This window comes from Pongo abelii, chromosome 22 (assembly GCF_028885655.2).
Source record: "Pongo abelii isolate AG06213 chromosome 22, NHGRI_mPonAbe1-v2.0_pri, whole genome shotgun sequence".
In the NCBI taxonomy this organism is placed as follows: domain Eukaryota; kingdom Metazoa; phylum Chordata; class Mammalia; order Primates; family Hominidae; genus Pongo; species Pongo abelii.
In genome coordinates, this window is record NC_072007.2 from 38,394,511 (window position 1) to 38,407,542 (window position 13,032).

At 36.5% G+C, this 13,032-nt stretch overlaps 1 long non-coding RNA gene across 1 annotated transcript; it reads right to left on the reverse strand.

The window, feature by feature from the left end:
• Positions 1–6,414: 6,414 nt before the first annotated feature.
• Positions 6,415–12,492, reverse strand: LOC129052442 (uncharacterized). The gene is made up of 3 exons (XR_008517486.2): positions 12,019–12,492; positions 11,444–11,613; positions 6,415–6,620 (listed from the first exon to the last, which is right to left on the reverse strand). It is a non-coding gene; the product is annotated as an uncharacterized LOC129052442 (long non-coding RNA).
• Positions 12,493–13,032: the final 540 nt, after the last annotated feature.

The following is a 13,032-nucleotide window of genomic DNA, read 5'->3' on the forward strand; positions in this document are numbered from 1 at the left end:
TGGTGAAACCCCGTCTCTACTAAAAATAAAAATTAAAAAAAAATTACCCAGGCGTGGTGGCACGAGCCTGTAATCCCAGCTACTCAGGTGGTTGAAGCAGAAGAATCGCTTGAACCCAGGAAGCTGAGGTTGCAGTGAGCTGAGATCACACCACTGCACTCCAGCCTGGGCAACAGAGTGAGACTCTGTCTTAAAAAAAAAAAAAAAAAAAAAAAGTAGTAATTTTTAAAGTATTATTTGAGAATTTGGAGAAAACAGAAAACATAAAGATTATTGTGACTGACATAATTATGAATCTAGAACCATTTATTTTGCATTGTGAGAATTTAAATCATTAATGTATATGTGTACATGTATATAGTGTGTATGTACATGTATATAGTGTGTGTGTATATGGCTGCAAATAATATTTATGTAAACATATATCATCCTATAATGAAATTTTAATACACTTTTGTAAAATCTTTCCATTTTAAACTTCAGGAATTTAAGAAAAAATAATATGCATCTAAAGTTTTAATGCCTTAAAAAATACATTTCTTGATTAAAACAAAATTAATTTCAGGCCGGGTACAGTGGCTCATGCCTGTAATCCCAGCACTTTTGGAGGCCGAGGCGGGCAGATCATGCAGTCAGGAGATTGAGACCATCCTGGCTAACATGGTGAAACCCCATCTCTGCTAAAAATACAAAAAATTAGACAGGTGTGGTGGCAGGTGCCTGTAGTCCCAGCTACTCGGAAGGCTGAGGCAGGAGAATGGTGTGAACCCAGGAGGCGGAGCTTGCAGTGAGCTGAGATCGCACCACTGTACTCCAGTGTGGGCAACAGAGCGAGACTCTGTCTCAAAAAAAAAAAAAATTAATTTCAAAGTGTTTGCAAAAAAAAGCATTTTATGAATGCCAAATGTATTATTGAAAAACAACAAAGTAATTCAAGTAAAAGAGGATTTTACTACCTTGGTTTTATTATAAGAAAATGCAAGTGTCTTCAGCTATGGAGAAAACCCTGGGAAATATAATAAATTAGACAATCTCTTTATGTAACTCTTTTGCTTTTTCTTTTCTTTTTTTTTTTCTATTTTGAGACAGAGTTTCGCTCTTGTTGCCAGGCTGGAGTGCAATGGCACCATCTCAGTTCACTGCAACCTCTGCCTCCCCGGGTTCAAGCGATTCTCCTGCCTCAGCCTCTCGAGTAGCTGGGATTACAGGCATGCGCCACCACGCCTGGCTAATTTTGTATTTTTAGTAGAGACGGGGTTTCTCCATGTTGGTCAGGCTGTTCTTGAACTCCCAACCTCAGATGATCCGCCCGCCTCGGCCTCCCAAAGTGCTGGCATTATAGGCATGAGCCACCGCGCCCGGTCCTATGTAACTCTTTTTCTAGATGAGCTGAATTAGTGCATAATGGTGATGATTTGGTTATTTCTAAAGTACTGCTTCTTTTATCTGTTCCAGTGTTGTGTCATAGAAGATCCTTTGACAACCATTTGCAGAAAGTTCTTTAAAAAAACAACAACACTGAAAATGGCACTTGGGAAAAGACGCCTTTTATCTAAGGCTGGAGAGAAAGAAAAGTCCAAGAACATGGCAGAATAAAACAGAGGCTTAGGGACAAGTCTACAGATGGAATCAGCCAGAAGCAAGTTCTATTCTTCCTGCATCAAATACAAAAGAAAGTAAAAGTGATGAAGCCAAGGATCTACACAACTATGAAAATTCATAGTAATTGCAGGAACTATCCCAAAAAGCAAACTTGAAAGCAACTTCAAGTTCTGAATGACAAAATTTAGCAGTCAATTGGGACACTGAATTAATAAAAGATTTATATTATGCAAGCTACAGCTGACGTCCACATTGTAGAAACAAGCGCTCTCTTCTGACTCGTTCCAAGTATACATTATTTTTAAATCATGTCTTAAAATTTAGCCAAAATGGAACTCGAGAGAGCATTATGTAAATCTCACTTCTTGTTTCAATTCCCTCAAAAGTCCCTAGGTCCCATATCAGTAAAGGCTACATATGTGGAACAAGGTTTATAATGCATATAAAACAGAAACCTTCACTGTAACAATAGAACAATAGTCATCCTTGATTTGCTGCTTTATAACCTACCTACTACGTTTATGCAGGGTTACAGTGGGGCTCTGTAAATAATCCCACGAACTCCAAGGAGTACGAGTCTTTGTGTGGAATTCAAGATGTTAATTTTTTCTTTTCTAACCAAATTAACTCCACATGTTTTTTGCTGCAACTAATCTCTTTCCTGTAGAATTAGGCATGGTCTGACTCATTATTTATTTTTTGAACATGACAATTTACTCCAGAGTAGTCCTCATTTCACATAGCCTCAGGCTCCTAGGCCATTTATGTGCACCCAGCATTATTGCTGATCTTTGTAGTTAAGATGTGGATTCGAAGGAAATCATAAGACCACCAATATCCAGGCTAATGCAACTCGGCCAGCCATCTCGTCAATGGCAGGCTTTAGATAGCATGTGTCTGGGGAGAAATAATTTCTAAGGTGTCTACAGAACTTTAGGACTGATAAAGTACTCCCAAATGTTCCTAAAATGAGTAAGATTTATATTAATTGAGACTGTCCTAAACATCAGACCTTTATCCTTACTTATGATATTGGTAATCCTAACAATGATAAGGTGGAAAATATAACCCATTTTCAACATGAAGAGACATGCATACAGCTAATAAGTAACAGAGCAGAGATTCAAAACCACCTTCTTTGATGCCAAAGCCAATGCTTTGAAATGAAGCATTTCCATCATTTCTTCTCAAAGTAGCCTGTGGCAGAGACAAGCAGAGATCACTATGACCCCTCAGAGTTATAAACCAAAGCTCGTAAAAATAAATTGACCTATTAAGGCCTCAGAGCTTAGAGATAGAATCTGATCCACAGCCTGACTATAAGGATTCTCTGTGCTGTGCTTATTTATTGTTTCCACCATTAAATTTACTTAAATAATTTAGCCGAAGGCCCAACTTAGGACACTATGAAGTGTTCTTAGGTAGAGAGGAAGGATAGTGGAAGGGAAAGAGGAGACAAGAGGTGAAACATGAATTTTTTAAGTGAAGAATCTATGTGCTGTTTGTTTTGTATCCATAACACCATAACATTCATAATAGCATGGTGTCCTGAACATAGCGACAATAGACATTTAATGACTACATAAGTTAGGTGAATAAAAATAAGAACTCATTTGTAATTTTTTTCATCAATTTGTTTTCATAATAAAGACCTCATTTTTTATTATGATGATTGCCTGAGTATCTGTATACCTTGGTTTAGTTCTGCCCCACCTTTAATTTCAGCTGTGTTACAGTGAATTCCTTTCACCTTCCTGGACTTGATTTTTCTCATGAATATAATATAGAAGTTAGATTAACTAAGTTTAAAATGCTTTCAAACTAAGGTGTATCTGACATAGACAATCTTTTTCAAAAAATGTTTCATTGTAGGATGATGATCTGGTAGTAAAATTTCCAGCCATATGCAGATATTGATTATATTATATGTGATCTCAAACGTTTCCAGCAACTTCGTACAAGACAGCAATAAAACTTCTGATGTTCTTAATATTTGCTAAGCACCTATTTATTTTTCATTTATTCTTTATTTCAGCAAGGAATTATTGAAAGACCCCTATGTGAAAGTGCTGGATTAGAAGAATTTCAAGACAATAATGACTGGTGTTCTGAATTACACACAAGATGCCAGAGAAGGGAAAAAGATGTATTTAATGATATTTCTCATTCAACAGGATAGATAACATTTGGACTTGAAGGGAGAGTAGGTGTTCTCTCGCAGCAGGTAGCAAGAGCTGGTCAGCCAAAAGGGCAGCATGTCATGATAACTTTGGGAGGATACCAAACTTCTCAGTACAGCCAGTGCAGAGGGGGTTAATGAGGGTGGAGCAGATAATGCTGAGCAGGTAGGCAGGTCCCAGGCCTAAAGGATCCTCTACACCACTCTCAGTTTTTCTATCATATTGTGGGTTATAAGCAATTACTTAAGAAATTTTGGAAGATGAGTGGCATAATTATATTTACATTTTGAAAAATCAATATGGCAGTCAGTGGAGGGATGAGGAATGGCAAAGTGGAAAGGAACCCAGACGTTGAGATAGATAAGGCGGGAAAACTGAAGGTCTCAACTGAGATTGTCACTTAGGCACAGGAATGATGCATGAGACTTTGTGCCATACTCAACCTGATCCAAGCTTCCCGTCAGGTGTCATACCAAAGAATAGCCTGGTATGTTTTACATTAAAATATACTTTCTGAAACAAAACAAAATGTGAGAAAAGCCCAATGTGTGAGTAAGTAACAACTAATCCAAGTAATTAAACCAAGGCTTTGAGAAAATATCACCATGCCATCGTCTGGATAACAAGAAGAATGTGGTTGCAGATACCTTAAGTCAGAGTGAGAAGTATGGCATACTGGATTGGCAAGGAACAAACTCGGAAAATATACTTCTTTAAAAATAGATGCATTGTTCCTTATTTGCTGGTCGTTTAGGTACTACTTGATTTGGAAGGAAAGAAAAAGATGTGTTGCATATTCTTACAGATTTTTTTTAATGCAAACAGATTTTTCTTCGTATTAGGGGAATGTATTTGGATTTGAGATTCAAACACATTTCCAAATTTGTGCCTGAACCATCATCCATCTGGTTCTCCTCCTCACACCCACCACACACCCACCTCTGTATCTCTCTCTTAATGTTTTTATTTCATTGCTTTTCTGCCCAATAGATCAGAAGCTCTAGAACCATACATAAATAAAAGATCTAGAGCCTGACTTAACCGTGGTTTTCCCCAACTCCTATAATGCCTTTGCGGTTGTTCCAGAAGCTGCTATTAGTAACCCCCTCCCCCCAAACCACTGTAATTTCTCTGCTGTGAGAACCTTATGAGCATCCATATCTTTGCTCTGGATCAGAACAGATATGTTCATAAACATTTCAGTAATTAAAAAACGTAATTTTATCAGAAATACAAAAAAAATCAAGCAGGTGAAAGAAAGGCAGATAAATAAGACACAAGAAATGATTGTGTCTATCATGAAGAAGTAGTTATCTGTGTCAGGAGAAAAACACACCACTCCCATACTTTATTTTGCCCACAAAGTGAACATTTCTATAAATGTGCATTTGACACACTTAGTTTGACTACATATAATGGATTAGATCAAAAGAGGTAGTTTTCTAAGTACAAAGTAGAAACCATGATTTCTTTAAACTGGGTATAAATTGGAAAAAAAAAATAATACTCAAAAGAGTGTTGTGGTGTATCATTAATATTTTAGGAAATTTCTAATATTAAACTATTTCTAGTTTTAAGAAGTTTAGACACAGAAAAACAATACATATTTATATATCTTTTCAAAGTATTTCATCAATATTTTTAATCTAGTTAACTTTTCTCCCACTTTCTTAAGAATCAAAATTCCTTTTTAACTTTAATTCAAGTTCATGGGTACATGTGCAGGTTGGTTATATACGTAAACTTGTTATGTATGTAAACTTGTGTCACGGGGGGTTGTTGAACAGATTATTTCAACTGTCGGTACTAAGCCTAGTGCCAACAGTTATTTTTCTTGATCCTCTCTCCCTCCTCCTAACCTCCACCTTCTGATAGGACCCAGTGTGTGTTGCTCCCATCTATGTGTCCATGTGTTCTTAGGATTTAGCTCCCACTTATAAAGGAGAACATGTGGTATTTGGTTTTCTGTTCCTGCATTAGTTTGCTAAGGATAATGACCTCCAGCTCCATCTATGTCCCTGCAAAGGACACCATCTCATTACTTTTATGGCTACATAGTATTCCACGGTATATATATGTAGCACTTTTTTTTTATTTAGTCTATCATTGATGGGCATTTAGGTTGATTAGAATCAAAACTGTTAACTAACATTACTCATTTCTCTCTTTGAGGTTAACATTTCAGAAGGTTTTGGCCAATTTTCTTTTCAAAATAATAATGTTTGTCTATAAGTTCCTCAAGCCCTCTAACATCTTTTTAAATCATAAATGCCTTTCAATGTATTTTCATGCTTTTTCTAATGAGATTCAGACTTTGAAAAAAGATTCCTGTTGGTATCAAAACAAACCTAAATAAAAATATATCTCTTCCATTATTTAATGATGATTCTAAAATTATATCTGTTTTACTTACCATCATTTTGCTTGATAATGCCCAGCTGATTTGATTATCATTTCTTGTCACAGGTGGAACTCTGAGGGCATAACCATATTTTATGCTCATTCCTCATTTTAAGTTGGTTATTTTCATCAAGTACTATGAGTTTAATCACTCTGAAGTAAGGTAATAGATGAGTTACTGAAAACACAATTCATTTCCTAATTTTGCTGGCCAAACGATACTACTCCATGTTCATAAACATGAAACTTTTCAAGGGATCTGCCTCAAGGGGAGGCAAGATGAATGTGCTCTTGGGAGTAGGACATTTAGAGATATGGTAAATTACCTTGTCTAGGCACTGGCCAAGTGGTGCTGTGGAAAATCTCCAGGACATCTCAGCTGCATGAGCTAATTTGTCTCCCATGGGCTTGTCTCTCAATGGCTTGGCTGTGGGCCTACTAAAGGAAAAAAGAAATTGTGTTTTTTACCTTCTCTAAAAAGTGCACATTATTTGCACTTTTGAAATCTCATTTTGTTTCCATTCAGTGGTTATCAAAATTATTAACAAAAGCCAGATGACAATATTAATCATATTAAAGACTGTGTTTAATTTATATTTATAATGCTTATATGATGTCATAATGTTCTGTGACTATATTACATACACAACCTACAGATGATCAAATCTTTAGGTGAAATGTTTATTTTTCGTTTGTTTATGAACTGTCAATAGCCATCCATGTGCTGTTAAAGATAAAGGTTTTGCAGCATGGCTCAGTGGCTCACACCTGTAATCCCAGCACTTTGGGAGGCTGAGGCGGGCAGATCATGAGGTCAAGAGTTCGAGACCAGCCTGGCCAACGTGGTGAAACCCCATCTCTACTAAAAATACAAAAATTAGTTGGGCATGGTGGCAGGTGCCTGTAATCCCAGCTACTTGGGAGGCTGAGGCAGGAGAATCTCTTAAACCTGAGAGGTGGAGGTTGCAGCAAGCCATGATCGCACCATTGCACTCCAGCCTAGGCAACAAGAGCAAAACTCTGTCTCAGAAAAAAAAAAAAAGAAAAATATAAAGTTTTTTATAATATAGGTTGTTATAAAGAAAACAAAGAAGAATTATGGAAATATCTTTCTTATGTTGACTTCATAAAAGACAGCTTACTATATGTAACTCACTAGAGTTTTTAGACATCCCTAACAAGAAAGCTTGAGTAAGTCACTTAGTTATTTTAGAGTAAGTACGATTATTTAAATAATTTAAAGTTTCCTGTTGTTTTAAAGAAAAGATTTGCATTGTATTTTTTTAGAAAATGACTTTTCATGTAAGAAGGTCAATAATATAGCACACTTAAGGTAACATTCTCTATCATTTATTTTTTCATTTGACTTCTATGCTATTTAAAAATACAAAAAATAATAGTTTTGTATATGAGCATTTAGAAATGCTTTGGGATGATTCAAAATTTCCAAATCTTTCTACAAGTCAGGCCTTTCAAGAGACATGAAGTAAGTACAGAAGTTTACATCATTCATGTATCTGACATTGAATCAGATACTAATCAGAACCCTGGCTGAGCTGTCCTATAGCTAAGGGTTCAGCTGTTATGCATTAAATCAATTCTAAATGCACTTTTTTCAACTTATTCCCATCCCATCCAAATCTATTTAATTTGTCATGTGTCCTTCATTATATAAAAGAGATTTTCTGAACAAATTCTCTGGCTTGAGAGAATCTGTTCAACATATTTACATTAACATGTTAGTGATTGGAAAAAAAGCCAATGAGATTCAACCAATTAAATGAAATAATTGAAACCTCAGCTATTTTTGAATCAAGGGAATTTGCAGGATGAGCTTCCTGATGTCCTAGAATTGCTATAAGTTAATTACCCACCTGTAAATGAGAATATCTTCCTCAGGTATATAATAATGAAAGTAAAAAAAATAGAATTTTGCTTTGGTGCATATTTCCCTCTTACTGTTCCTTAGGAAAAGTTACTATATTCCAGGACCAGATTGTTTTATTTTGCTATCTTTTCTAGCTCTAGAGTGATTTCAAATATTGGGTGTTCCTTCAAAGGAACAGAAATAGTACCAATTCACAATGCCATGCATTTGAGATATAAATTAATCAGCAGGATTTCATCACATTGTAATCTAGAAGGATAGGGCAAATCGTAGCTCATAATTATCTAGAATTCCAGAAGAAATGGGACAGAAATAGGAAGCAAAAAGACAAAAAGCAGTCTTGGTTCTTGTATCACTAAAGAGTTTCAATGGCACGTGATCTCAAATGAAACCTGGTGGCCATTGCTCATATGTTGTGTTCCACAGTAACTAGAGGTGTGCACATTTGGTCTGGAGCAATCTTCATAGAAGAGGGGACTAAAGCCCTAGAAAGCATGAGTTCAACTGGCTGCAGCCTGCACATCAAAAGCATTCATTGAGAAAACATTAAGAACCCATGTACACAAACAATAGGGCTTAGGTATGGTTGTCGCTCTAATAACAACTAAAAGAAGTTGTATGCGTCTCCTAGATGACACAAATTTTTTAAGTAATATATTTTCTCATTTCTTCTTTTGCTGCCAGAGTGCTTGGAGCTAAATCTGTAGACATAATTTTAGCAACCATTTACAAAATTATGACATACATATTTTACACAATTTTTTCCTGATGTGTTGTTCGTATTTCTATTTTTTAACATCCTGAATTATGTTTTTCCCCTATTTTATTTATTGCTTGTATTCTAATAAACTGCTTCCACTGTTTTCGTAGAATTAAAACAAATATACTCAATCATATAACAGTCAACAAAGAAATAAATACACAATAACAAAAGGTTTGCTACTGGTCCCTTGCTTTTCTGCTTATTTACAATGATTCAGAGAACGGTTAGACTAAGGAAATATGATCAAAATTAGCAATATTTATTTAACAATAAAAGCCAAACCTCTACACTCCATTAGCTCATCATAACTATAGAGAAGATTATCTCAAAGTAGCCAAGTCTAATGTGCAATTAAGACTGTACATAACTAAAGGCACATGATAGAACTGGCTTTTATTTTCTTCCTGGCACATTCTCTAGTCAGCCTTCAATCACGAATACTTGTAGAGAGAAAACTTTACACAAGCAGGAGGCAATTGCTGAAGCTGGAGACTCAGCCTTTGACTTCTGCCATACAGAAGTGACCAGCCTGAGAATATAGAGATTTCTTGCCAATATAATACGATGTAATAATTTTTAAATATTAATAAAATGCTGGAATTTCATTTCTTTCTCTCAAATGTTCCTGCCTTGCCTTCATTGAACTTCTTGATTTCCTGTCTCCCCTTTTCCCTCTCTCGTCTTACTCGAAGACTTTTGTAAATAAACAGCATAATGGAGAAGACACTTTCTCATAAGGATATTTTTTAGTTGACTATGCTTGCATAACAGCCAACAGACCAAAATATTTCATCATCAAGAATGTCCAAGTGGCTGCCCAGAACCAGGAGAACTGATATGGAGTTGCATGAGATAATGTTGGCTGACTAAGGATGAGAATTTGAAAACTCCCTGTACCCTTGGGCTAGCTTAGAAACAGTGATGCTCTGCCAAGAGCTGGCTTTAGAGCTGGGCATATCTCCACTGGAATCTCAATTCTGCCACTTCCTCTTCAAGGAAACTTAAACATAACCTTTAATCTCTTGGGGGTCTCAATTTCCATCTTTAAAATTAGCATAATCCCTTTTGGGGTATTATAAATTAAATACTTCCTTATAAGAAACTTCAAATATCTGAAAAATATGATTTCAAAATTATATACTTGGGATTATGTTCTGACTCACTGGAAAAATATCTTCAGTGTACAAGCACTATACCTGCTGCCTGGGATAAGAAATAAAATTCATGCTCTCCGTCCTCAGGTAGCAAAAGCTAACATAGAAATAGACTTATATATAACTACAGAACTTCTCATCAAATGTTTGAAGCAATTTTCGAAGTCAGGGATAGCGTCTGATGGTATTATGATCATTTTGCAGTCAGGAGGCTAGGAAAGCTTAAATCCTATGTCACTGTCAAGAATCTCTCCCAAGTGATTACTAAGTAAGGCAACCAATAAACAAAACAGAACAGGAATAAAGGTCATTTTGTTGGTTGCAAGGTTCTGCAACTAATTCTGCTGGTGAAAAAGTAAATTGAAGCCTCTGACTTAGGCTTTAAGTTAGAAAGGGACCTCCTAAACACCTCTCTCATGTTAAGACGGTCACATTTTAGATGTTGAGAACAGAAGGCTCAGGTATATGTGCATGAGAGAAAAACATATAGCTGGAGGGGTTTTTTTTTTTTACACATTCAGACACAGCATGAAAGACAGAGAAAGGCCACCAAAATTTAAGAGAACTTCCTGACATTGCTTACCAATTCTACAACACAATACAAAAAAAAAAAAAAATGACAATGAGAAGTTCCAGACCTAGACTCCTCACTTTGAAGATATAACCAGTGATTGTGCATGCAATAGCAATGTCCTCTAGTAATTGCATGCAACCAATATCTATGGATTTGAACAAGCAGGTTAATCTTTTTTCCTTGGGTTGGGAATGGAGCTAGCAAGAGGAGGTTGCTAAGAATTAGGTAAGCATAGGTAGAACATGCATAGGGAAAAATGGCGAATGGTCTTTCCTCCAATAGGACACAATGTTTGTGTAATTAATTATCTCCCCAAATTATACCTTGGAATTTAAAATTGTTAGCAGGAAGATATCTACAGAACTCAAAACATTTTGTATGAACTACAGTACATGATGGGATTTGTCCTTAAAAGGAATAACTACTAAAACTAGACTAAACATTTATTGTAGTTCAGTGAAGACTTTAGTCTAGGAATAGTTCTAAATGGTAGACAGAGTAGCGGGGGAACTAATGAAATTAATCTATACTATCACAAAAATTAAAGTCCTCTTGATATAAATGAAAAATATGTTTGTAAAAAATTGCAAGACACACTAAGTTTTAGTGTTAGAGATTGTGAAAAAAGATACCAGAAAAGATCCCATCAAACACTATGCTGAAATAAAGATATAACATGTATGAGTGGCATTATACTATCAGAATAGGAAATGGTATCAGATTCACAGATTTTGGGAGCCAAGACGGTGAGAATAAATGTATTCCAACTGCAGCGGAATATCAATAAAGTAAGTGAATAAGATTTTTTTTTTTTTTGGAGAGAGGGTCAGACACCTGAAAAGAGGCCATAAAATATGAATAAACTTCAGACAAATGACTCACCTCTACAGCAGGTTGAGCCAACTTTCCTCATCAAGGAGACCTCAAAGTTGCTTCAGAGCATCCATGCAAGTTGCCTTGTAAGGTCCTGTTGATGTGCTCCCCCTTCCGCCACCAGATCCTCTTGGCCCTGCCTGATCCCTGGGGCCTCCATGGCTTGTTCTGTTTTCCATCTGCAGGGAACCCAGTAATGACAAGTGCTTGTCTTATAGTTATAAATGCCTTGGCTCCACTTCTATCAATTTATCTACTAAACACCACCAGCTGTGTCCCTCTTGACCTGAGATGAGAACTGTCTTTAAGCCAGGCCTTGACTGTGCCTCTCTTGTGGAGCTGGACATTCTGGTCCAGGAGATGCTTTATGCACTGAACCAATGGCCAATATATGATGGTGTGTCCCCATGTGCTAGACTACTTAACTCCAATATCCAAAGGGCAGATGTAGGATTGGCCCCACTCATCTATTCCATTGACCTGTGTATTAGTCAGCCTTCCTAGAGGGACAGAACTAATAGAATAAATAAACATATATAATATAACATTATATATATATGGGAATTTATTAAACATTAACTTACATGTTCACAAGGTCCCACGATAGACTGTCTGTAAGCTGAAGGGCAAGGAAAGCCAGTCCAAGTCCCAAAACTGAAGAACTTGGAGTCCAATGTTCAAGGTCAGGAAGCATCCAGAAAGGGAGAAAGATGTGGGCTGGGAGGCTAGGCCAGTCTCTCCTTTTCACGTTGTTCTGCCTGCTTTATATTTGCTGTCAGCTGATTAAATTGCCCACCAGATTAAGGGTGGATCTGCCTTCCCCAGCCCACTGACTCAAAAGTTATTCTCTTTTGGCAACACCCTCACAGACACGCCCAAGATCAATAATTTGTATCCTTCAATCCGATCAAGTTTACATTCAGTATTAACCATCACAACTTCACGTCTTCTCAACTTGAACCCAGACACATCTCCTGAGATCAGAATCTTCAAATAAAGATAATAATAAGGTCGTAATTATGCCTAATATAATACAACTATCCATCATACAACTGGAAATGCCCCAATCCCAACCCAAATACTAATACAAAAAGTTAACAATATTTAAATGCTGATATGAAGTCAATAAACCTTATATCACATGATAAAATAAAATAAAATAAAAATATTTTCTTAGTACAAGTGTATACATGGACAAACATGTTTTTAACAAAAGAAGAATGAAATTCTCATGAAAATTACAGTCCTCATTTCCACAGCTGGTAACATGGTTGGAGCTCGTATTGATGACTACCTTCTTCTACTATCCATTCTGTATTCCCTTTGCCTTCAGAAAGCACTTCAGCAGGTCATGGTTTTTTTCCTGGAGGAGTGACCGAAACCTTCATTCCTGAGGGGTCTGGGCCATTTGTAGTCCTGCCTGGAATGGGCTGTTGTAGTTTCCCACTGACTTTAATCACAGGGCATGGTAATACTAAGAGACACCCTAATGGATCTCTTGCATTCTATGCAAACTCTTCCTGACTTCCATTATTCAGTAGTAGACTGATTTATCTTGATAGTCCGGGTCATTCACCCCAGCCAACACTGTAACTCCC